Source organism: Saccopteryx bilineata, chromosome 8, assembly GCF_036850765.1.
Source record: "Saccopteryx bilineata isolate mSacBil1 chromosome 8, mSacBil1_pri_phased_curated, whole genome shotgun sequence".
In the NCBI taxonomy this organism is placed as follows: Eukaryota; Metazoa; Chordata; class Mammalia; order Chiroptera; family Emballonuridae; genus Saccopteryx; species Saccopteryx bilineata.
The window spans coordinates 43,547,247-43,571,124 of NC_089497.1; the positions used below are offsets into that span (position 1 = coordinate 43,547,247).

The following is a 23,878-nucleotide window of genomic DNA, read 5'->3' on the forward strand; positions in this document are numbered from 1 at the left end:
ATAAACCTCACTGTATAGCCAGTCATTCTACAGGTACTGGGGGAAAACTACTATTCTAAAGTTCAAGCTTACTTCTCAAGTCAGCCCACTTCTGGATGAATACAGAAGATCATTAGTAAAAATAATATAAAATAACAGATAACTTACGGTAGTTACTCAAGTTTTCCCAATTGACACTGTCTCCCCCATTCTTTTCTGCTTTCCGTAGGGTAGGACAAGGGCTGGGGGCAGTCACACCAGCAATAGTGACAGGGCAAGTCCCGGGAATGATGCCATGGGGCTGAAGGTGATTTGCAATCAAGGCTGGGATGGAGTCATGATTCCAGGGTTACTAAGAGCTTGGTCTGGGAGAAGCTACAACCAGAACCACATAAGAAGCATGTGAAAAGACATATTTCAGGGTCTCACTCCAGAGCAAATCAATGGAATGAGTATCTCTGGAGGTGAAACTTAACTACATTTTAAACAAGCTTCCCAAGCAATTATTATCCCATGAAGCCTGAAAGGCACTGGTTTATGCACTTAAGCTGTCTAACTCTATATACACTGAGAGCCCCTGCTGGTATACCTGCACCCTCTGTCCTAGCTGTCAAGATGCATGTACAAATATAGCAGCTTTCATGGGAGGCACTGATTCTAGTAATACTAGCCCAAGGGCTTAGACATGATGCTACTTAATATGTAAGAGCTCATCTAATCCCCACAGCAAGGACGACGAGGTAAATTTATTACTATTCCCATATTTCAGATGAGGAAATTGAGATTCAGAGAGATTTAGTAACTTATGGGTGTCACACTAATCATTGCAAGAGCAAGAGCTCTTAACAACTACATAGCTTTACTCATAGCCTTGCAGGAAAATATGTTATTAAAAGATGTTTACTCCCAAAGCTGTTCATGACCTGTTAATAGAATCATGTAAAAGAACTTGCCTAAATGCTAGTAAAATTGGTTATATAATAATACATAGGGTGTGAGCATTTGTATTCAAGTAACTTTTTCCTTAGATTATTTTTATAGTTACTAAAATCATCTAAATTAAACTGCTTCTCTTTCATTGGGTCATCTGACAATCATGCACTTTGCCAGACTTGAGGTAACAAAGACAAGTAGGACACAGCCTCTGCCTTCACTGAACTTCCAGTTCTGAGAAAGAGATGAGCTTGTGTACAAGTGGTTCTGGGTTAATTTTTAGTCAGGGGAGACCTGAGCTGGAGAGAGCCTGGTTCATTCTCCTGGCAGAAGAAGAAACAGAGGGTGTGATCTGCACATTTTTAGTTACTCTAGCATTTAGCCATGGGCTAGTATAAGGAATTTAGACTTTTAAAAAAACATAACATTTTTACTTATACAATTTTATTAAAAAATGGCAGAATAACTTAATTGTATATTTTGAGCTGATAAAACTTTATCTGGTTCATTCTTTCTGGCATCCAAGTGCACTTCATTTTGGCTAAATTTTGGGTACAGAGCCAAGTAAGTTGTTACGTTTATTTGTTCTTGCACAGAGCAGCTGAGATCCTATTCTCAAGATGGACAGCTGATAAATTTTATAAGTAGTTCATTCTACCCAATAAAAGTGATTCAATAATGACACTGGCTGTATCCTTTACTTTGTTTCCATGTTTCCATGACTCTAAATTCTATTATTAGATTATGAATTTTTTACACAATGAGAAATTTAGAAGTAAAAAAACAATTGAAAACAAAGTGTGATCTAGATGTCTTCGCTTGTGATAATCTGTACATGTAAATGAGGTTTGAGTCTGTTAATGTCAGAACTGAGTGATGGACTAAGGAAAATGAGTTTCTAGAACATCAAAGGCTGACAACCTAAAGCAAATGTACAGGAATCCAAAAAATAAAAATAAAAGACTCTGGAAAATAGTGGGCAATAGAAACAATATGATATGATTCAGAAAATATACATCATATTCAATACAATATGATTTCTAAACTATCTATATTAGATATTTCAGGAGCTTAATAAATAGAAAAAGCAAAACATTTGAATCCCTTTAAGAGGTGACAAATAGTAGACATGCATTCTTAAGATAAATTATTATCTAACTTGGAATTAGATTATTTGCCGTTTGTTCAAATTTTTATTTATTTTTTTATTCAGAGTATGTTTTACAAAACATTTAGAAAGTTTAGGAAAAACAGAAATAAATGATCACTTAATTCTATCATACAGAATGTAACTATTGTTCACATTTTATTGTGTTTCCTGTGATTATAATAAAATACTTCATTTTTCTAATTTGGGTTCATGTTAGGCATATAAGATTCTTTTGGGTCAGATATTTTTAATTACTTGTATCATGAGCATTTACTAGTTAAAATTATTTAAAATATTGTATCTTTAATGCCCTGGCCAGTTGGCTCAGCGGTAGAGTGTTAGCCCAGAGTATGGAAGTCCCGGGTTTGATTCCCTGTCAGGTCACACAGGAGAAGCGATGATCTGATTCTGCACCCCTCCCCTGTCCACCCTCCCTTCCTCTCCTGCAGCCATGGCTCAAATGGTTTGAGCAAGTTGGCCCCAAGCACTGAGGATAGAGCTCCATGGCCTGCCTCAGGTGCTGAAATAGCTTGGCTGCTGGAGCAACCGAGCAGCAGACCCAGATGGGCAGATCATCGCCCCTTAGTGGGCTTGACAGGTGGATCCCAGTCAGGGCACATGCGGGTGTCTGCCTCTCAATAAAAAATAATAAAAATAAAATAAAATATCTTTAATAATTATATAATTAATAGTTATTATATTTAATATATATGAATGTTCTATAATTTTTAAAATAATTTTTCTGGCCCTGGCCAGTTGGCTCAGCAGTAGAACACTGGCCTGGCATGTGGAAATCCCAGGTTCTCTGTCAAGCCACAAAGGAGAAGTGACGATCTGCATATTCATACCTCCCCTGCGCCCCCTCTCCCTCCCCCCTTACCCTTCAGTAGCCGTGACTCAAGTGATTTGAGCAATGATGGCCCCAGGCACCAAGATTGGCTGATGGCCTTGGCCTCAGGCACTAAAATAGCTTGGTTATTGAACAACAGAGCTGCAGCCTAGCTGGGCAGAGTATCACCTGGGAGGGGCTTGCTGGGTGGATCCCGGTTTGGACACAAGTGGTGTCTGTCTCTGCCTCCCTGCCTCGCAATAATAATAATAATAACAATAATTTTTCAGATGAAATATTTGAGATTGTTTTCTCTTCTTTCACTTTTATAAATAACATTGTGATTAATATCTTAGTATAAAAATCTTTGTGTCTGAGTTTTATAGACATAGATTCCTAAAAGTAAAATTACTGGGCCAAATGATATATATTTTAAAAAGGTTCTTGATAGTATAATGCCATATTACTTTACAGAATTTTATGTCAACATATATCCCCATTATCTCTATCATATGAATACCAGTTTTACTGCACACTCACCAGCATTGAGAATTATTAGTTTTATAAATCATGTCTTTGTGTGCTAGTAAGTTGAAACACTTTTTCACATGTTTACTAGACATATATTTTTCCTTTTATGATTTTTAGTAATCTTTTAAAATGTTTTATTTGAATAATTTTTTTAATTTTTATTTATTCATTTTAGAGAAGAGAGAGAGAGAGAAAGAAAGAGGGGGAGGAGCAGGAAGCATCAACTCCCATATATGCCTTGACCGGGCAGGCCCAGGGTTTTGAACCGGCAACCTCAGCATTCCAGGTCGATGCTTTATCCACTGTGCCACCACAGGTCAGGCTGAATAAATTTATATATCAATATATTCATACCATTTGCTTCTACTTTATCTCTGATACTGTCACTATACTTTGTATTCTTCTTATCCTATTCTCAACCATGGCATTATGCATACCTGGTCTGTATTGCAGATTTCGTACACTCTGATCCATTCTGTATTGTATATTATATAATAAATATGTATTTTCCGATGGCTTTAGGCGACCCCTGTGTTTTGGTCGTTTGACCCCCGCCTGGGTCACGACCCACAGGTTGAGAACTGCTGCTGTAGACTGATATCTAATAGCACTTTTGAAAATACTGCTTTTATCATGTCAGTCCTGATCAAGAACCTATAGTAGCTCCAATTATTTATCTATTGGCTAAATTAAACTGCCTTATATGAGAGAGAGAGAAAGAGAGAGAGAATGCTGAATACCAGACACACACACCGGAAGGGGCTTTATAGAGCATCAAGCCCAACTCTTAACATTTATAATAAAGACACTGACTCAGAGGTCAATAAATTACCCAAGGTCATAGAGCTAGCTAACTGACAGAACTTGGACTAGAAACTAAGTCTCTTAATTCCAAGTTCAGTGTCTCTTAAATAAAGAAAAATAGGCCCTGGCCGGTTGGCTCAGTGGTAGAGCATCTGCCTGGCGTGCAGGAGTCCTGGGTTCGATTACCGGCCAGGGCACACAGGAGAAGTGCCCATCTGCTTCTCCACCCCTCCCCCTCTCCATCCTCTCTGTCTCTTTCTTCCCCTCCCGCAGCCGAGGCTCCATTGGAGCAAAGATGGCCTGGGCGCTGGGGATGGCTCTGTGGCCTCTGCCTCAGGCACTAGAATGGCTCTGGTTGCAACAGAGCAACGCCCCAGATGGACAGAGCATCGCCCCCTGGTGGGCATGCCGGGTGGATCCCGGTCAGGCGCATGCGGGAGTCTGTCTGACTGCCTCCCCGTTTCCAACTTCAGAAAAAAAAATACCAAAAAAAATGAAGAAAAATAAAAATCATTTTTACAATTTAAAGAATAGAAACAGCTAGAAAGACAGCTTAATCTGTTGTTGCATATAAAATATACTGTTAAAATCATGTCACATAGAAGTTCTGAGTGTTCTTATGAACAGAAATAATTTGCACTTCTTATAAATTGATCAAATATCATTCAAGTGTTCATAAAATATGCACATCAGCAAATGATCTAAACTTATACTATCTTGCTATTTACTTGTTACTCTACATTGTTTTATTAGCTTGATTTACTATAATAAAAGCATCAAAATTTTTATTCTAGAATGATTCAGATCATCACTAAGTTTCTTGGTAATATCTTGTGATAGTTAATGAAAAATCAAAATTTCCTAGCAACTTCTATAAAGAAATTCCTTTGACTATAATTGGGAATTTTGAGAACTATCTTTAAAAAATAAAACATTAAGAACTGCTTCATAATACCTCTATTTAAATAGTTATAACAACACGAACTGTTCTGGAAGAATGTGGGCTATTAGCAATTGAATATGATACAACTATTGCTATTTAATCACTATTTCATATTCAACAATCACATGGTATTTGTCAAATGAAAACTTAACAATAGTCACTGATGTGAGAATGGCAGTTGCCAAATATATTTATTATTTGTAGGGGTAGGGAAAGGCAGAAGGGGCAAATCTGGAAATAGCCATGAATGGGACTAACTTGAATAGGGGCTATTGATTATAAAGGGTTGGTTCACAAAGCATGTATTTGCCTAACAAAAGTATTGACAGCAAGAGTATTTATTAAATCACATGGCTATTCAACCATTTACAAAATCTAAGGTTTGAATGAATAGGTGGGTCATCCAGCAGCAGAGAGAGAGTCTAAAGAGATCTTATCTATGCTTCCTTTCTTTGTTTACATGTAAGTGTGCGCAAAACAGGTCTATTGATTTCATACAGAACAAATATTTACTGAGCACCTACTCTGTGCTAGAAACTCTCTACTACCCAAATAAATGATTATCTTCTCCACAGCTGTATCATAAAAATGTGTAATAACCTATAGATGAGATAATATAACACAATGTGAGAAATTGGGTAGAAAGAGAAGACTGAAGAAGTAGCACCATAAATTTCTCATTTCATATAGCATATACTGTAGTTTCATTAATGATAATAACCAAAGGAGATAGGCCTAAGATAGGCCTCTAAAAATATAACAGCAATCATTACTAGAAGAAAAACTATGCTTTGAAACTTCCAAATTACCGTATTGATAACAAACAAAACAGTCACAATTGAGAGAGAATACCAATGATGTATAAATACACAGAAGATATTAAATAAAATTTCTGAGATAGAATGAGATAGATTTTTACAACAATATTAGTTAATTTAGTTAATGTATTAAAAATAAACACCATAATGTAGTTTTAAAAAACCTCCACAAAATCTAAATGTAGGATAATATTTCAAGGACTCTGGTTTTAATAGTGGAGAAAACTGACTTCAAATCTTACTTCTGTCACTTACTAGTTTTATAATGTTTCTTAAGGGGAGATTTATTTAACCTATTTGACTCAATTTCCCAGTTTATAAAATGGGGATATAAACTACTGATTATAGACAGGAGTTAATAAAACTATCTCTATAAAGTTCTGTGCCTAGCACAACTAAACATTAAATAATAACTATTATTCTCATGCGTGCCCTAACTAGGCATCAAACCTGGGATCTCTGCACACGGGCTGATGCTCTATTCACTGAGCAAACTGGCCAGGGCCAATTTTTCCAAACCTTTATAATATTATAGATAATCCTAATAATATAAAAATGGTTTCAGAAATTAAAAAAAATAAGAAAACTGCTGCTCAACTTATTTTATGAGGCTGATATTACCAGGATACCAAAACTCTATAATGACACTTTAAAAAGGAAAATTAAAATCCAATGTCTCAGTCAACATACTACGTACAATATCAGCTAGTTAAATTCAACAGTGGATTAAAAATCACACCAGGACCCATTAAATTTTTCTCTAGGAATGTAAAAAATGTTTAACAGCAGGAAATGTATTTGTAACATATAAAATATTAACATATTAGTGGGAAATTTTTATTAATGCAGAAAATGCATTAGATATTTTTATGATTTTAAAGAATATTTTTAAAATGCTGGCAAATTCTAAATAGATGATGAAAACTTCCTTAACAAAATAATTTTGAATATCAAAATTCTTAAGCAAATATCAAGTTTCCAAAACATTTTTATTAAAGTAAGAAAATAAATAGATATTCCTAATATCAGTTTCTATTCAACACTGTACAGGAGGTCTTCATAATACAAAATGACAGGAAGAAGAAATTGAGCATTTAAGAATTAAAATTTAAGAGAAAAAGCCACCATTTACTGATGGTACATGTGTCTATGTAAAAAACCAAGGAGAATTTCCAGTTTAGCCTTTAGAATTAATAAGAGAGTTCAGCAAAGTTGCTGAATATTAACCAATAAAAACCAATAACAATGAAATAAAAAACATATTCTATACAAAATAGAACCAAAATCTAAGTTATATGAGAAGATATCAAATAAAATAGGCTTAAGCAAAACCTGTATGGTGAGAACTATAAAACATTAAGGAACATGAAGGAAGACCTAATTAAATAGAGGAATACAGTTGTTAAGGTGCAGCAAAACCTGTTAATTCTCCCCCAATTAGTCTCTCAAGTTAAGGTAATCACAAATAAAACTCAGAAGGACTTTTGCCAAACTTTGCTAACTAAGCCTAAAATTCATCTTGAATAGAAAAAGGCCAAGCGGAGCCAAGAGAACTTGAAAGAGTACAATGTAGAGAGATTTACGTTACCAACAACAAGAATGTTATAAAGCTATGGTAGTTAATGCACTATGGTGTTATTAGAAGAATAAAGAAACAGTCCAATGGATAAAATAACTATCCTCAAAGCAGATCTGATGTAGGGGAAAGATGGCATTGCAAATTAGTGGTAAAAGATGACTAATTTGTTAAATGGTGCTAGACTAATTAGGTTATCCACATGCAAAATAATTAAAATAGGATGCATGTAAGATATCATATACAAAACAAATACCAAGAAGATTAGAGATCTAGAAAAGCAAAACATTAAAACTGTTAGAACAAAATATAGAAAAATTTCATAATGACCTTGTCATATGGATTTTTTAAATGACATAAAAGCACACATCATATAGAAAAATACCAATAAACTTAACTGCATTAAAATTAGATACTCTTAAAAAGAAATGCTAGAATAGACACAGTTTAAAGAGAAACTGCAAATTGAGAAAAGACATTTGTATTCTATATTGCCCGAAGGGTAGAAATCTAGAATATTACAACAACAAAAACCCAAACCAAAAGCCATCCAAAGAAACAATAGCAAAACAAACCCATAGAAAAATGGGCAAAGATACAAATAGGCAACACACATGAGCAAATCCCAATGGGATTGTAAATTTAAAAACTTTTAAATGAGATGTTATTTAATACCCATCTGACCAACAAAAAATTTTAAAGTCTGCTGATTTCCAAATGTTATGAACTATATAGAGATGCTCTCAAAGATTGCTCATGAGAATATAAATTGGTACTACCATTTTGGAGAGAAATTTTACAACTCTTCATAAAGTTGTAAAAGGATTATTTCTTACAGTTCAGAAATTCCTCTCTGTGTTTAAACATGTTTTAAAATGTTAACTGCATATTGGTTGTGATTGGGAAACACTGGTAATAATGTCCAACAATGAGAGACTCAAGAAATAAATTTGAGTTTTGCATATAGTAGGATGCATTTCATATAAGCAATAATATACGGAATGCATTTCACATAAGCCATAATATTCTTGATGACAGAGGCCAGAATAGTTTCGCTTGTTTTCGACCTTTTGTTAAAATTTTGGAAGATATCACCTGCAAAGGGACATGAGGAACACTTCCTCGCTATGATGAATTTTTTGTATCTTGGATTAAGGTGTCACATGGATGTATACTTACATAAAAGCTCTTCAAATTATACACTTAATTTGTGTACTCACTGTATGTGACTTATAGCGAAAAAATAAAAGATAAAATAGGTCCAGAAATAAGTGTTTCAAATAACTAAGATTTATTTAGTTAAAGTGCTAAATTCTTGCATGTTCACATTATTCTTTATACTTTTATGTGTTTGAAATAGTTTACATTAAAAGTACTGAGAAGATAAAGACTACTGCTTTTCCTAACTAGAATTAATCAAGGTAAAAGAAAGAATTAGAGTCATCTTTTCTTCACTGTCCCTGATAACATCCCAGTATTATAACATCCCAGGAATCAATAAGCACTTCATAGACAAATATACAAAGTGCTCATTTTATTGCATCAAAGGCAAAACTCAATTAATTTCTTGACTACCTATAAAATCTAGGCTTTCTTAAGCGAGTGACCAGCAGCATATATTGTTGATATGGTGCTACACAAAGATCATTTATCCATTTAGATTTCTCAGCTGATGAAGTGAGGAACACACTTCCAAAGACTTTTCTGATGTGAATCAACAGGTGGTTTGGCATCAATATGGCTATCTGTTCATGGGTTTCACCTCTGGTTTCAGAAAAGAAAAAAAGAGACAATACCTTTTTAATGCAGTATTTCAGGTTGACCATATGGAAAGCAAGGTTTTATTCCATCCAATTCTCTTTCTCTCAAAACGTGGAGGAAAAGTGCCAGTCACTGCTACTCTCACCACCAGCCACCGTACAGATGTTTGGAAAATGCAAAAATGGAGAAATGAAACAAAGAGGAAACTCTCAAAAATAAGTTTTGCATAAGTGAAAAATATAGTATATAATTATCATAGCTACAAAAAGGTAAATGCATTTTTTATTTATCCCATGTTAAACTAAGAGAACCAAAACAAATGAAACCATTGATGTTTTGACTTAATCAGTGTTTTGTTGAAACTGACAATTACAAGAACCATCCAAAACATGGCTGAAAGTGGGAATAAAGAACAGATTTCTTTTAATCTAACAAAAGGTCTTTTATCTCTGTGAATATTAGAATATGACTTATTTAAATGAGTACTTACTAAAGGAAGAGACCCACTTAAAAATACATGTTTTCAGGTGCCTAAATGGGAATGGAGTGTTTCTTTGAAATTTTATAAAAGAATGAAATTATAACAGTTCCTTACACTCAGATAAAATACAGCTTAGTAAGAAATCTCTCTAAATTGTCTAAGTATACATCCCCAAATTGGCTTAGCCAGTAAACAACCCCAGTTATTCTGAAGTAAATATCCTATTAGATTTAAGCACATCCATGTAAAGTATACAAATAAGGCTGTCCTTGTTTAAAAGAAAAATTTCAGTATTTAATGTAACTTTAGAGACAGTGTTGTCTGAATGGAAAGTCAGGCCTTGGTTTAGGTCAGCACTGTCACAATCCTGTGTGGATCGTTGCTTATGTTATTAAATGTCTTTGGTTATCAGTATCTACATCACTAAAGTGGGAGTGTGATACAAAGTTACAGTCCCAACATCAAGCTTCTTTCTTGCCCTAAAATTCTCCAAATCTAATGAAATTATTCCAGCATAAGAATTTTTCTTTTCTCCCTTCCTTTCTTAAAAAAAAAAAAAAAAGAAACACATAAACAACTCAGGTAAGTAAATATATACTGAAAAACTTACACACATACACTAATTGGCTACCCCTCTAAGTACAGAGAACATTTTATTTTGCATTATCTATTCCCTATGTGTACTTAAGAAGAGAGTTCCCATAAAAAAAAGGATTTTTTTTTTTCCTAAATCAAAAATAGTACATCATTTCTTTGCCATTTAAGTTCTACTAAAAAATAAAACACAAAATTACAGAAATCCTATTAGGAACTTCCAAAAGAAAAAAAGTCACTAAAACTCCATTTAAAATTCAAATCATTTGTTTCTATGTTTTCTTTTACAGAAATGTAAGTGCTGCATCAAACTACTTTTACTTCCTTTTTTCAGGGACAATATACTTAACTATGTAAAATGTAGGACCTTCTCACACCCTTCCCACCTGTCTTCTGAGGTAACAAAGCTGGGGTATAGATTACAGCATGAGATATTTGGGACTGGAGCAAACATTTTATCTCGGAGACAGTCCCATAGTCAATTTGCCAAACACAAAAGAAAGTTAAGCCCTAACATTACTTTGGCAAAAAGTTTGGGTTCTCATGTCTACACAATGATAATCATTTTTACATTAAGACTTTAAAAAAAATGAAGGCACCTCGGGCACCAGCCAGAAAATGTCTGAGAATGCAAGTGTTTCCCGTCAATATTCAAACCGGATGAGACAGTATCAACGTACCCTTAACGAAGAGTCTAAAACAGAATACAGGGCACCTGACACCTTGGTGAATAAGAGAGCTCAGTTTTATGAAAAGGCCAAAGTCTCAGGGCGAATGCCCCATTGTTCCAAGGTCTGATATGCCTATGGCAGCAGCAGAGGCAGAATACTCAAGCAACAGGCAAGGCTCCTGTTACCGGCTCCAGATTGCTCTGTGTGCTGATAAACCTAAGACCCACCAGTCTGCACACTCTGGAGACACCAGGCGTGAGGCCCTCAGGGGAGGACGGCTCCTTCAACAGAAACACAGGGGACAGAAGGTGCAGTGTATGAGCACTCCCTGCTGGCAGCCCAGGCTGGAGCTGACCTGGTGGCATCTTAGGGCTCTCGGAGGCTTCTGTGAGGAGACTAATCGGCATACCTAACTTTTCAGGGATAAGAGCATGGTTCTGATTAAGGTTAGATAGTTCCAGATGTTATGCTGAATGTGGAGGAGGTGAGGAGAGGCTACTGATAGGAGGAACTCCAAGAACTGGCAAAACTGTGGAAAGCTGGTATATGATTTTCATTAATGTTTCCAGTTTTTAACATTTTATAAAGTACACACAGACCTATGTGTGGACACATGAATGTGGGGAGGAGGGGGTGCGGGAAGAAGTGAATTTCTGTTAAGCTCCCTTTATGTCAGGAATCATTGAGATAGTCCAGTGCGTTTGTGACATTTACGTTTTACTAGGAAACCCCATCCGTAACCCTGTTGCAGCCGCCTGGTGTGCCCATTGCACCTAAGCCTTAGACAGGTGGTTCTTGTTTATCTGACAGGCCTGGGGCAACAATAGTCATATCTCCCTTGTGCTCTGCTCTGCTAGGGTTCTTCTGTTTAATAAGATAAAGGTCAAGATGGCAGACTGCTAAAAGCAGCAGTATTTCAGTTGCAAGAACAACTTGCTTGTCATCAACTTGTTAATGCAATAGTCAAACATTTCTTTGACATGTACAGTATCAGCTAACTTCAGCAGATAAACGGTCTAGAACAGGAAGATGCTGCAGATGCTTTAGCTCAGAGGAAGGCTTAGCAGAGCCAAAACGTCAGCAGGGTCTGTTTGTTCCATACTTTCTGTCGGGCTCTGTGAAAGAAATGTTAGATTACTGCAATGACAAGTTTGTGACAAGCAAGTCATTTGTGCAACTGGTGCGCTCCTGTTTTTATCTGTTTACCATTCAGACTTGTGAATACCATTTCAAGTACTTACAGGATTTCTGGCTCCCATTAGGAGGAAATGGTTCCTCCATGTTTAGAATTTTCTGCCTCCAAGAGAATTACTAAGCAATTATTTATCCCTGTGGTCATGGTGTCACACAAAAGCACACTTTTGAGTTGTTTTGTTGGATTCTGAATCATGAAATGGAGTCCTGGGGACTGGGGAGTTTAAAGCATCGAAATTTCTCATCTAGTTTATTGGAATGATTACAAAGCACGCTTGTGAGAGTCAATAAAATTGTGGCCAGCTTAAAATACCTTGCTCTTTTGCTCTGAGATCATATATCAAGGCCATAGGCTTCAAGGCATTTAAACTCACTTATAATGAGTAGATTCTGAGAAGCAAACGTCACCAACACTGACACTGACACGTGATCTCATATATGAGAGTTTTAGTGACAGGATTGCTCTAACTATTGAGAAGGGAGTTTACATGGCCTTCTCCCTGTAATCTGTGGGTAACCAGCAGGCCAACACAAATCCAGAAAACACTGTGAGTGTAAAAGTAATAAAATATAGCCTGACCAGGCATGGCTCAGTGGATAGAGTGTCAGACTGAGATGCAGAAGACCCAGGTTTGAAACCCCGGGGTCGCCGTCTTGAGTGCAGGCTCATCTGGTTTGAGTACAGCTCACCAGCTTGGACCCAAGGTCATTGGCTTGAGCAAGGGGTCACTCAGTCTGCAGTACCCTCCTGGTCAAGGCACATATGAGAAAGCAGTCAATGAACAACTAACGTGCTTCAATGAAGAATTGATGCTTCTCATCTCTCTCCCTTCCTGTCTGTCTGTCCCTATCTGTTCCTCTCTCTGTCTGTCTGTCTCTGTCTCTCTCTCTCTCTCTCTCTCACACACACACACACCAGTAATATAGCATATTTTTCACTCCATAAAAGGCACTTTTTCCTCCAAAAGTGGAGGGGGAAATGCCCATGCATCTTATGGAGTGAAAAATACAGTATTTTATTAAATATTTTAACACATCATTTGGTTCAGCATATTTTTTTTTCTTATTTTCCTCCTTAAAACCTTAGGTGTGTCTTATGGTCAGGTGCATCTTATGGAGCGAAAAATATGGTAATATAAAATTAACACTTGGGACTAACATCTTTAGGTGACTTTTTCATAGTAAATGGAGACTCTGGCAGGTTTTGAATCAAGAATTTAAGATAGTCACGTTGCATTCTTCAGCTGAGATCACTTGCGTGATTTATGGTGAGTCATTTTCACCCCATGGGAGGAAAGGTACAAAACAATGCTACCTATTCTATGTTCACCTGACATGAATGGTCTCAGGGTCAATGTTATAAGAGTGCATTCAGAACTTAAGAACAAGAATAGTATTTCCTAAAAGTCATATATGTGTCCTATTACTGATGTTAAATTTTTGTATATTGTTGATATTGACTTTATGAAAGAATTCTGTCCATACCTCATAAAGAACGAGAAAACATGAAGTTTGGAAGCAGGGAGGTAGTCGCTCAGTGTTTGGAGAAGCAGGGCAAAGCTGGACCAGAGGCTGAAATGTCAAGGACTAGTGAGAAAGACATGATGTGAAGTGAGACAGAGCTTGGTATGGGTGACACAGAATGTTATAGAAATGGATAATCCTTGCCGAATCAAAATTTTATTGTTAATAACTATTTGCCAGACACTAGCATGTGTTACACAATTTACATGTATAATGTAATCTTTACCTAAATCTACGGTGTACGTATTAGCATTCTTTTCACATGTTGAAACCTAAAGTCAGAGAAGTTTAAATACATCACTATAAATCTGCAAGTAGCAGAGATCTGAAACTAGTTTTCCCTTACTTCAAAGCTCTTAATACTCTTAAGCCACAGAAGAACTAAAGTTATCTCCACTGCCTTCAGAAGACTATCCTCTTGAGTTTATTAGAAAATATTTTAATCTGTAAATGTAGATATTCAAGAATTTGATATAAAAGGCCAGTGTGAATATTTTGGCTCTAGCTGGGTTGCCAACCTTCTGAAGGCTCTGGGAAAACGGAGCACCATCACGATGGTGTCATTTCTTTAGCCCTGGCCTGACCTACCCCTACTTCTGTGCACTGGGGAAGAGGTGAAACTGATTCTAACCTAATCACGTATCTCTGGGCTGTGAATGCAGGGTGTTTGGCCGCCTCTCCTTGTGTCCATGCCAACTCCTTTCTCTCTCTCCATGTGTACAGCCTTTAGTTCACCCAACTCTCTGCTTCCATGTTACCTCCAGGGAGCCTTCTTTTGTCACTTGTCTGCTATTCTTTTCAAGTGGGGGAAGGGGCAGACATCTCTCTTACCATGACAAAGATTACTGAAACAGTCTAAACATCAAACTTTGCACAGAATGCATCCTTTGTTCAGTCTTCTGCTTTGTTTCTCTTTAATGATAGCTTTGCCACAGGTCCCATTCCTGTGTAACTCAGAGCTATGCAAATCAAACTAGTCACCAGGAACTTACAGCTACTCTATCTTAAAGTGAATGCGTCCAAGAGATGAAAAGCTCTGAGTGAGGCATATCTTCTGAATATTACCTAATGGTGGCTTTTTAAAAATTTATTCATTTTAGAGAGGAGAGAGAGTGAGAGAGAAAAGAGAGAGAGAGAGAGAGAGAGAAAGAGAGAGAGAGAGAGAACTGGGGTGGGGGGGAGCAGGAAGCATCAACTCCCATATGTGCCTTGACCAGGCAAGTGCAGGGTTTCGAACCGGCGACCTCAGCGTTGCAGGTTGACGCTTTATCCATTGCGCCACCACAGGTCAGGCCTAATGGTGGCTTTTCTTGTTTGAGTGGCAAAGAATAAGCTCAGAGAGATCTGCACAGACATTCCTTCATCTCTTTTTAGTGTGTTCAGAGTATATCACAGAATTTTTAGCTCACACAAGCTAAATGATATTTTAATGGTATTTCTACTTTTTGTTTGTCTTTTACTGGTAGAGGTTTCCCCAAGAACAGAATTATTGCTTAAACACTACTCAGAAAGCTACCACCAATAATGTAGAACCATTCCATGACAGATGTGTAGAGGAACCAAACAGCCTGTGGGCTCAACCTTGATCTGATGCCTGAGCCGCTGGTGGGGACTGCCAGGGACAGGTGCTCTCAGCCTCACAGGCAACCAAACCCCGCTTTAGGGCTCTTTCTATTTGCACAAAATGCTCTTCCTTATATTGAGCCTTACCCTGTTTCTCCAAAAGTCCCCCATGTCTTATAGTTTTTTCTCATCCAGTCTTTCAATCCTGAGAGGTTGAGGAAATTCATAGTTTAACAGCTTATTTAATGACAACCTTTGTGAATATTATATACCAGCACGTGGGTTTAGATTGTCCTGCCTCATCCCTCTACTCTCACTCCATATGAGTTAAATTCCCACTGTACACCTTTTATAACCCTGAGAGAAATGAAAGTCAGTCTACCTAGTTTGCCATTACCATTTGTATGTAGATATATAGATAATATGTGTGGCAATGCATTCTTCGTCTCTGATTTTCTGTTCTATTCTTGTGAAAAAATCTTGCTAGATAACCCCAGGCAGACTTGACTGCTCTAGTTATTTCAAGGACCCCATGACTACAGACAGAAACCAGCAACGTCCTAGGCAGATCTATCCAGTACCTTGCACATACTTTATTGCAATACGGATCTCACTGCACTGCAGTGACCTACTTCCACGTCTGGTTTTCCTACCAGTCTGCGAGCAGTCCCTGGTGATGAGTACTCACTTACCTGCCTACCTCTAGTTCTTACAAGAGTACTTGGTAAGTAAAAGCGATTTTGGTATACATATGTGTTTTTTTTTGAGTGAGTCTTTTCCCCTAATTCTAATCTGCAGAAGTCTCCCTTCATTTTATAACATATACCATCAATACATACTGGCTTCTTATTTTTAGAGATGAATCAAATATATTGCATTTAGTGCCATAGGAAGGGCATGGTTTAAGTTTAATGGTAATGGATTTGACTTTGAATACTGACAGCAACAGCAGAGAGTAGAATGTGATAATTTTCCCACTAAATCACTGCGCCTTATCACAGAACACTGAGCAATATGTTCTCATTTCTTTGTTCACAAATAAATTTTTTTAGCTCTTGTACCTACAATTCCAAATTTTCAGTAAATCAATTATTATTGGAAATGATGGTAATATAACATGATGATAAAAGTGTGGTCGTATGTAACAAAGGGCAATATAGTATGGTTCCAGAGAACACTCCACTGAACAGTGGGTGGCGCTTCTATTACTTAACCCGGCCAAGCACATTTAGAAGTCCTGGTGGCTTCCAAACGTTTTTGCTTCTGAATAGCAATAGCCTAAAAAGAGAGAAGAAGAAACTCCTGGAAAATGTGAAACACCTAGAGAAGACATTCCTTCCCTTCTCCTGGATGCATTTCGACCATTTCAGAAGATGTGAGTCTGTCCTGTTTAAGTTAAAGAGCTTCATAAAAGACAAATCCATAATTTCCTATTCCGTGTTTAGAAGCCACATTATCAAGAGTCTCCCTGATTTTTAAACCTAAAGATTTTCTACTGTTATATAAGCATACTTTATAACTATTGACAGTGAAGGTAAAAAAGTTAGATATTTTTACTTCCCATAACTTCAAAAGTGGTATCAACTCACTATGTCAACCTTCTTTTTTTCAAAGATAGAAAAATCTCAATGTCTTTGACTTTGTCTCAAATAATTTTTTTCTCTAAATGTTAAACTTAAATTTTATTGGGAGGGGTTTTATAACTCTTTCTTTCCAAGATGCTTATATTCAATTTTAGTTGAATTCAGAACAAGTATGTTTAATGTCTGATCTATACTAAGAGGAAATAGTAGCAATGTCTGTATTCTGTATGCTTCTTATATGTTTTACCATTTCTGCTATTTTTAAATTTCAGTTTTACTCTTCACACTCTTGATTAACTTTCTGTGCTCTATTTCTAAATGCGATTTGCCCACAGAGCTACTCATTCTTTATTTTTAGTTTATCAATGGCATTCATCAAACCATAATGGATAATGGAATATCTGAGAATTACAAGAAGATTCAAAAGAAACAAAGTTATATGCCTTCCCTTACATATAGAAAATTTATGGAGAAAGAAGACAAGCTCACAAAAAAGAAGCAATGGGCATAAGCATGTTCAGGTATGCGGTGTTAGTTTAGCAGGTGTTAACATATACAAGCTAATATAATAGCTATATGGAATGTTATATATAAGTGGTAAGAGAGTTGTGGGTTGAAATGCCACTTATGACGTTTCCTTTCTCTCCTGAAGAATGCTACGAATGTTTCGCTTATTTTCTGCCACTGAGTGTTCATTTCAAATGATTGTCCTCCTTACTTGAAGTAGGGGTTATACCTATGTGTCAAGTTGTTGCTTTTTGGACACTGCGCATAAAAGCACTGTACTTTGAAAACATGCATTTCCTGTCCTCAACATCTAAAACAGTGATTTACAACTCTTTACAGTCTCTGATGTCCTGTTGTTAATGTAATTCTGCATTGCTTTTTCCTGACTACTCCTTCTTAAAGTATAATTTTAAATTAAAATTGATTTTGTTTTGATTTTGAAAGGCTGCTCCCAATAATTTAGAAGACAGGGGCTTTGTTAATATTAGAAAATGTGCTTAGGTAATCAAGATAATAAAACATCAGACTTCAGGACAGACCTCAATGGCATACCATTTCTGTATATCTTTATATGCACTCTGATATCCTAATAATCATTTCCTGAGGATTCTGAAGTGTTTGGAACCAAATAAATAAGGGTTTTTTTTGTTGTTGTTATTTGAGACAAAATTAAAAGCTCTGCTAGTTAAGCGGTGTTAGATCATAACTCTATCTCTGCCTTAGTTCACCGAAGTTCTCACTAGGCTCAGAGAGAAGACAGCGTATCATGGTATCGTGTTGGTCATTACCTAGTGTCTGGTATCATCAAAAGAAATTCCAAGTTCATTTACCAAGGCTTTCCAAGGGTTGTTTCATTGCATGGAGGTTAGATTTTCATGTCTATAACTTGCAGATAGAAGTATGGTTATATACAGGTATAGTTTCCTAAATAGTGAGTTCTATTTTGGCAGAGAAGAGATGATCAAGGTAAATGTGAAAGTGTCATCACCCACAACCAGAAAGCCAAGCCAGAGCCTAATTACAGTCTCTTGGGAGATCAGCCATGAGATACCATTTATTTAAGAGTTTGAATTTCCATATTGATCTTATTTTTAAATTGCATTGGATATAAATGTAACAATGTTGTTAATAAGCAGCTTATTTATTAAGTTTATAGAGAATCTTCCTCTGAAGTAGATTAATTAGTCCAGTATATTCTTTTGTCCAATCTGTTCTCTATTTTGACTAATCTATTGTCTTTGTAGAAATTTATCTTATAAAACTCTATATTATTTATTTTCTCCCAGCATAATCTATTTTTATACTTACCCAATCTATTTAACTCCCAGCATACAGTTACAAAAGATTTACATACATCACTTCTGGACACATAACTGGTCACTGGGTACATGACTGCTAGTTAAATTGGTGGCTTCCAGACCACCACTACATGAGTAAAAACTGAAAAGTACATGCCTTACAATTATTAAGGGAAAGAGGACTTTGATTATGGAGAAGCAGATAGCTATTTCAAGGGCTTATTATTCAAGAAGAACAAAGGCAGTGGCCCTCATTCTGGTGTACGTACATCAGAAATTCAGTGCGCACTTTTTTTTTTTAAAGTAGATCTTAGGTAAGTACTAAAAAGCACCCAAGTAGTAGTTATAACAACTCTTAGTTGGGGTCCTTTTGCATTAGAAGTTAGCAAGTGGACTTTTTAGGGAGGTGGAGGTAGTAATCATTATAAAATCATTCAATTCTTCAAAACTTAAAACAAGAAAAACCGATAATAGAGGGGACAGATTTCTTAATAATGGTGTCTCTGTGACTGGGACATAATACTAAACTGGAACTAGATAAGCCATTTACCTCTTGTGTCTTTTGTGGTGGGGACTGTGGGTCTCTATATGAGTAGTGTCTATCACTAACAAAGCTCATCTCCATGGTAAGAGTAGATTCCCTTTTCTGTTAAGATAGACCTTTTAAACAAGCCCTTCAAGTGTTCTGTTGATTAGTAGCTGTACAGTCAAGCAGTCCTTTCTTCTCTGGCAGGGGTACCCAGAGCTGAAGACTTAATGTATGTGCCCTCCCTGCTGAGGTGTGAGCAAACATACTCAGTCAATACTTTCATTTTGCTGTTCTCATTTCTCTCATTTCATTCTGTGATCAGTAGTCAAAATATACTCCAGAGAAGAAAGAGTTGAAGAAGCTGCTAGGATTTCGAAGGAGGAAGAACCCAAATCTTGCCTGCTTTAGGCAAGAGAAGATTTTAGTGTTAACAAAAAGAGATTTGAATCCTATCAAATTTCAAATACAATTCCAAAGTATGTCTAAAGTGATTTAAAAGAAAACAAAATTCCTCCTGTCCTTAGCTATAAATTCTGCAGGCTGATTCTATGTTCTCATCTCATTCCTGTTTCTTCCTCTGCCTCAGAAATTATTAGTGTCTAACATTAAACAAGCAGTATACAATGAAGAACAGATATAATGCATGCTCATACCATTCTGAATCCAGAGCAAACGGAGAGTAAGTTCTTAGTTTAGCAGATAAGTTTTACTGACAGTAATACAGACATGATTCATTCATGGAAGATACAGAAAATGTTCTCACTATATCTTTAGATGAAGTTATGGTGGTGTAAAAACCTTGTGGTCAGTGTGGAATATTGTTGGGGTTTTTTTCCCCTCCTCTCTGGGACCACAAAAACAGATCTAAGTATAGACAGGCAGAGGAACGAGTTTATTTCATCATTAGAAGCTGTACAGGCTTCTATCAGAAATGAATTAGAAAGAAAGCACTAATCTCTTGATGCAGACTACATACAGATCCATGTATACTTATATTTTCCTTCTTGCTACTTTATTTGTGTGCCCACTTTTCTATTTTGAGTTTGAGGCAAGCCCTTATATTGCTGGTTGATTTCTGGTGGTTGGAGCTTTTGTGACATTTCTTTGTCAATCTATGCTGTCTAGTTCAATATGAAATCCCAATGACACCTCTCTTACAAAGATGATGACTGATGGAACTTAAAAAATAACTTCTGTATTATGACATAAATCTGTAGGCAGTGTTTATAACTGGTCAAATAAACTTTTAACCTTACAAATGACATAATTATGAGGCAAATAAATATGTAGATTTGCCTTCTTGAAGTATAGTTAAAGGCTCTAGGGGTCCCGAGTTTGTCTTCAGTGGTTGTCCTGAAACTGCACCATTAATGCTGTTCATCACGCAGTTCTTTTCTCAGTCCAAAGAAGAGCCACCTTAAAATATCCATGGTGTAGAGCAGATCCTGATAGCCCACACGAAATCAAGTAATCAAATGTTAGGGACCTGACTTAAAAATCCAAACTGGGAAAGATCTGAGAGTAAATGTAGGCTGGGTGACTTCAGTAAAATTAGGAGTTATTGCTAGTCCAGTGGGTCCAAGGAAGAAGCTATTAATGACTCCATCAAGGGGCATTAAGAGTTCCAGGATAATTCTTCCATATGTTTTCTAGTTTGAATGCAGATCTCCAAGAAAAGATTGGTATCTGGTAAACTACCATTTTCTTTGTTTCCTTTTTTTAAGGGTCAGATTCCTGATGTATTCTCATTACAAGATATGGTCAAGGTTACTCATGGGTTGAGAGCACTGTAGTTCAGTAACTGAAATGTTGCCCTATTGGTTTCACTTACAAACCTTGAAAGGCCAATATGTTATTATCTGGGAGAAGTTCATGGGAAAGTTGACATAATAATGCTTTAATGATTCAATTTATAAATGGGCCATTTCACTGGCCTACTAGGGAAAACAATAAGAAAGATTTGAAAATGTAAATAGTTTTGTTTCTGAGAACAACCTGTTTCTTAAACTAATAAATATATGTAGCTACATCCCTGTCACATTAGGCTCACACATAAACTAGGAAAACTTTACCTAGGAAGTATATATGTCTACTATAAAATAACAATAACAATTTTGATCCAAATATCATAACCTACGTGAAAAGAAACACCTAGAATAAAAAATACATTTTTATTTATATATTTATTTTTTAGTGTGAGAGAGAGAGAGAGAGACAGGGGCAGACAGGGAGAGAGATGAGAAGCATCAACCCCTAGTTGCAGCACCTTAGTTGTTCATTGATTGCTCTTTTATATATGCCTTGACCAGGGTGGGGGACAACAGGGGGCTCCACCAAACCAGGGACCCTTTGGTCAAGCCAGTGACCTTGAGCTCAAGCCAGTAAACTTGGGTATCAAGTCAGAGACCTTTGGGTTCAAGCCAGCGACAATGGAGTCATGACTATGATCCCATGCTCAAGCCAGTGACCCTCTGCTCAAATTGGTGAGCCTGTGCTCAAGCCAGTGACCTCGGGGTTTCAAACCTGCGTCCTCTGCTTTTCAGGCTGATGCTCTATTCACTGCATTACTGCCTGATTAGACGAGAATATAAAATACATTTTTAAAAATGTATTGCCTACATATGTGGTTATATACCATAACACCCACCAAATCAAGATTGTACAATGATGCTGTTTTCTTTAGTTTTATAACAGTATTTTTTGAAGATTCCTATTTTTGTATATAGAGGAAAAATGGCATCATATAAATAAATCAGACAAATAGAGAGGTGTAGAGGGTGAATGCAAGATGCCCATATACTGTCTACAAAGTGTTGCCAGTTGTGAAAGGATCTGACATGCTAATATCCATTCATTTGGATTTGTTGCTGAGACACTAAGAGCATGGTGGCTGGCAGACACTGCATTTAAGTACATTACTGAGGCCCCCAAATATTGACAGAATGCCAAGATTCTAAGACACTATTGATGTACACAGCTGGCCACAGCTCCAGACACCTCTCAGACAGAGTCTTTAAATGTCACAGATAAATGAATTTTCATGACACTGGGAGAGAGAAAGGAAGAGCAAGAAGAGAGAAAAGAACACAGAATGAGAGGCAAGATAAGAAAAGAAGGAAAGAAGAAAATCACTTCATACCACTGATCTGAAGGCATGTGGCACCTCATCTCTAAAGCACCTTACAAAGGATGTGAGATCAAGCCTTCTGAATGCACTCAAAACACCTTTACTAATTTCACTGTGTATTTAAAAAGTTTAGGGAGATACATGCTATAGAATAGCTATAACAAACTATTTCTGAACAAAATATATTTAAAATATAAATATTGCAAAAGTTGATCTTAAAAATATTCAAAATAAAAATAAAGTAAGGGAACCACAAACACAAATAAGTATGAGGAAGTCTCCTAAGCCATTCTCCACATACATAAGAAGTTAAGACTCAAGGTGCCATGAAATTCATTTTTCACCAAGGCACAGATATGTCCTTTGACAGTTTTTATTTTGTTTGTTTTTGTTTTGCCAGAGTCCCACTGAAAGCAGTGACATAGTAGGTTTACAACAAGATATTGAGGACTACCTTCCTCTTCCATCTCTCTTTTTTGTGCCTTTGCATAGAAAACACCTGCCAGGGAAATTTATGAGGTAAACCCATTCCTTGGCATATGATAACAGAAATGAGCCATGGTTATAACTAGAATAACCAAGTGTTCCTTAGAAATCTTGCATAATTCAATATATTTTAAATGTAAATGAAGCTTTTTTTACTTTGAAAGTCTTTCATATGCTGAGGGCACCTTCTCTTGACCTTGATGCACTGTGTCATTAAAAGCAACCACATTTTCAAGGTTAGAATATGGCTTGCTTTTGCATTTGCTTTTCTGTATTAGAGTTGTGCAATCTCCACACTTCAGATAGGGTATTCATGCCAATGTCCACAAACAAAATTCTTCCTCCTATTCAACAGCATATGGCTAAAAAATATTTTTTAACCTGCAGCAAAATGGTTTTTAAAAGCCTCAACTGCCTTTTTACTAGTATCACCTTAAGTTTTGGTATACATTTTTTCTGCATCTGGCTTTCTCTGTCTCAGGTACCTGGGACGCTAGCAGACGCGAGCAGGTACTTGGAGAAGAAAGTTCTGGAGCTCAGACATTCAAAAGGGATTTTGTTTTTGCACCAACTTTTCAATGATTTCTTAGTTCTTTTCTTTTTTTATACTAGAAAATAAAATGGAAGGATTTAAACTTCCTGCCCTGGAAAAAAATAATTATTTTCTCTGTTTTTAAAGGCTTTTATTTTAAGGACACAATCAGTTTTAATCCAAATGGAAATTGCAGTAAAATCTCAGACACTGTAATCAGTGACTGCATTAAAACTTTCAAAAAGTATGCCAACTTCCATGTGAGGCCACAGTTCAGTCAGGATCACAGAGAAACATTATTCACTTTGCCTGTGGCCATTCTGACATTTTATACTGTAAAATTTTTACACTATAAAATTCAGATCAAGACAATTATCTCTAACATGTTACACCTACATACACACATACTGTATGTACGTACATACATACAGTGATCTTTAATCTGTGACCATACAATAAGCAGAG

The 23,878-nt window shown here is 36.4% G+C and overlaps 1 protein-coding gene across 13 annotated transcripts in view; it reads right to left on the bottom strand.

The window, feature by feature from the left end:
• ZBTB20 (zinc finger and BTB domain containing 20) overlaps positions 1 to 23,878 on the bottom strand; it is an 894,540-nt gene that overhangs the window by 265,711 nt on the left and 604,951 nt on the right. For 8 of the 13 annotated variants that reach the window (XM_066240865.1, XM_066240863.1, XM_066240875.1 and 5 more), the window contains one exon: positions 9,360 to 9,459. The exons of the other annotated variants lie outside the window; for them this stretch is intronic. The gene's annotated coding sequence lies outside the window, so the exon portion shown is untranslated. The remainder of the gene's footprint in view (positions 1 to 9,359; positions 9,460 to 23,878) is intronic. 13 annotated transcript variants of the gene reach the window in all.